The sequence below is a fragment of the Triticum dicoccoides genome, chromosome 1B (assembly GCF_002162155.2).
Source record: "Triticum dicoccoides isolate Atlit2015 ecotype Zavitan chromosome 1B, WEW_v2.0, whole genome shotgun sequence".
Lineage (NCBI taxonomy): Eukaryota > Viridiplantae > Streptophyta > Magnoliopsida > Poales > Poaceae > Triticum > Triticum dicoccoides.
This window is the reverse complement of record NC_041381.1, coordinates 159690041-159693522: the sequence shown is the minus strand read 5'-3', so window position 1 is coordinate 159693522 and position 3482 is coordinate 159690041. Positions and strand designations below refer to the sequence as shown.

The 3482-nt window shown below is 41.5% G+C and overlaps 1 long non-coding RNA gene across 1 annotated transcript; it reads right to left on the bottom strand.

Annotated features, from left to right (window-relative positions):
• Nucleotides 1-504: 504 nt before the first annotated feature.
• Nucleotides 505-3202, bottom strand: LOC119325430. Its single transcript, XR_005157522.1, has 2 exons — nt 2739-3202; nt 505-853 (listed from the first exon to the last, which is right to left on the bottom strand). It is a non-coding gene; the product is annotated as an uncharacterized LOC119325430 (long non-coding RNA).
• Nucleotides 3203-3482: the final 280 nt, after the last annotated feature.

Below are 3482 nucleotides of genomic sequence, written 5' to 3'. Positions count from 1 at the left end.
GAGCATCGCAACAAAACATCAAGCATGAATTAACCATGCAATGAGATGATTCAAAGAAAATGCTCATTTTAATTTTTATAAACTGTATTGCTGTTGGGCAGAAAACGAAAAAGAACCTTATTTATTCATAAATGATACATGAGAATAATCAACATTGGTCAGAATATCATCATATGCCATTATAACCTTTTTTTTTAAATCTCTAATCAAAACTTCTCGTTGGTTCCATTTTGATTAGAGAGACATAAACTCACATAATGATGAGCAAGAACTTTGGCTAAATTAATAGCTAACATTAACATAAAGCAACAACATAAAACCATGTTTGCCATCATACACAATGATACCTTTTGACACTAAAGTTGACATTGATAATGACATTGAACATAAGTGCCAAAATTATCACTAATATTCTCAATGACATAAAAGAAAATGACATTGGAATTAAAAGAAAAAATATAAATGTCATTGCCATTAAGTAAACATTAAAATTGACATTCATAGTGAAAAGGACATTAATATTGTCGTCAGAATATCATAAGTTTTTTCAAATATTAAATTTGGCAATAAAATTACATAAGGATTCACCAAATGACAATATTTGATGACGACAGGTACTTTAGAACAATTCTCTAAACAAAATTCCTTTGCTAAGGGAATTGTGATCATATTTTTTTAAACATAATTTCGGACCATTATTAATATTTCAGCGGAGCATATCATAATAAAATGACATACATCAATAGAAAAACTATAGTTTCCCCATTATACATGTTGGCCCAACATTATTATGAAGCATGGTGCTGTGTGGAAAACCGGACCATGCGACCATCAACATTCTTCTTGAGGTGGCCTGAGCGCATTAGAGATGATCACATCATTAAGAAATGTCATAAAAATGACAGCAACATATTCTTCACACTCATTTTTATGTTTCAAATAAACTATTTATAAAATTAAATGAGTGACTGATAACTATGATCAATATTAATATCATTTCACAACATCAATATTTCAACAATAAAATGATATTAAAAATGATCATCCACAAAAAGAAAATCATAATACGACGTTACCATTATATCACAGTAATGTTTCCAAATAAAATTTTCGTATTGGTCCATTATGTTTGAATTTTTTGGACATGGGGTTTTCATAGATTTAGGACATTCAAGCCTATTAATAGTGCATGAACATTATTGTGAGGATAACATCATATAAAAAGCACTAGAAAAAAAAGATTGCCTAAAACATAATCTGGCCCATGATTACCCACGGTAACACATACAAAACTTTATTATCATCATCATCATTTATTTACTTTTAGCCCAAAAACTAACAGCGGCCTGCTAAGCATCTCAGTCCAGGGGGCTGACCAAAACCGGGCCAAAGCTCACTAATGAAACCAGTCCGTCCACACTCCAGGCGGCCCTTCACAAAACTTTATCAGCATTTGCTGTAGAATATATTTTGGGCATGTTATTACTAACTTTAGCACAACATAAAACATTATTAGGAACTTAATGATGCACTGATTTCAAATAGATAAATAAGGCCGAGTAGTTCATTTCATCGCCCCAAAAGAAAACACAACATCCCGTTAAACATCTCACGCAGTAGTTTAATAATACCTTAAAGCAAAAACATTTAGTACCGGGCCAAGTCAATCTGGGCTGTAGCCCTCAGCTGAATTGTGCCCGTTTAATGCCCTGAAGGCCCATCCTTTTATCGGCAACGCGCTCAGCCGTTGTATCAAATCGATTGGCTAACATCGCGTTGGGCCTGAACAAAACTGCTAGCTGGTCCAACCCTAGTTTCATTTCTATCCCTCCCCCCGATTTATCCGCATCGAGAGATACACGCGACTGCGCCGATGGTGCCGAGCTCCGGTGTCCACGGCGGTGGGGCTAAATTCAGCTGCCGGGTTCCATGGCGGCTCGGTAGCTTCACTCGCCGGAGCAGCGTGGAGCGGAAGGATCCCGCGCGCTGCTCTGTCGAGTGTGGCTTCCGTGCTGTTCTCATGGCATTAGGCGGCGGCGCGACCGAGGGAAGGTGCCGGCATCGGCCAGCCATGAAGAAGTGACGGTGGCAACGGCGCAGCACGGAGGCCGCGCCTGCTCTTCGTCCATAAGGTGAGGTTGCTCCGGCGGTAGGGACTGAGTGGCGTCGACGACCACGACAGCTTCATTCCCGACACGTCTCCAAGTGAGACGACGACAGTAAACATTAGCTGAACTCCTTAATTTGGTCAACAGGGTTTCTGATTTGGGGATTTCGTTCTAGGGTTTCGATTTTGGCTAATTGGGGAAATTTTGGGAATTTTACTTTACTGTTCAATGCAATCCCCTCCTTCTAATTGCTAAACCGGGTGTGGACAGGTGCTAATTAAACATGCACTTAAAGTGGAAGTTTGGCTTAATTACACTAACAGAATTAAAACATAATTATGCAATTAGCACCAACCCGTAGCAACCTTAACCGAAACAAATTAACCCTAATCTTGATGATTAACTTAACAGTGGACAAAATAATCTTAACACATAACATTAGAATTGATCATAATTATCAACTTAAACACATCCCCTTTAAACTTGATTAGGGATCTAATCTAGGCATTAACTTGCTCATGATACCAATGTTAGAAATATAAATTTTAGACATAACATGAATAGGATCTCGAGCCTAGTATTAGATCACCTCAAACAAATCAATAGAGAGGAGTTCGTGAGATTTCTTACGAGTACAGAGGGAAACTTGCTGTCTGCTTGGTGCGCCCCTTCTGTAGCCCATGGCTCCATGTCTCCAGCAACGAGGAGATGGCTGGGAAGAGAGTCAACAGATGGGTGATGCAGCAGCTGCGTAGGTGTAGGACGTACAGGGTGCCGCCGGCACTGCCCTGGATGTGGCCGGCGGTGGTAGACGGTCTTCGTCTCCATTAGCACCTCATTAGGATCGGTAGTTAGCGAGAGACTTGGCCTTATCATGCAGATCGTTAGATCGCTAAGGAGGCGGGACCGAGACCAAAACAGTTGGTTTGGTGCCCCCGATCAGGGCACATACGTGGGAGTTGAGCTCCCCCTTTTTCTCTCGGTTTGTTTTGACCGAGATCAATTCCAACAGTGGGTCCTGTATTTGATGACATAGCATAACGGTTCAGAATAAGACAACATCAGACCGGTCCTTTCCAAAACAACTCCCTCACAAAAACAAACACATCTTCCTCCCCATCCCCCTCCCCCCACCCCTCCTAATCCAGATCGGGATCTGCCATTCCTGAATTACGCCAGAGAGAAGAGGAGGTGCGACCTGTACGCCGGCGAGGTCCAGCAGCCGCCCTTTGACTACCCTTCCTCTTCTACTCTCTCTCTCTCTCTCTAAAATGGCAGATGGCCTTGGGGTTGGGGAGTCCCTACACCGCACTCACTGATCCTGCTCTTGGTCAGTGCCCACTACTTCTCCCGGCCACCATCTCGTATTGCTGC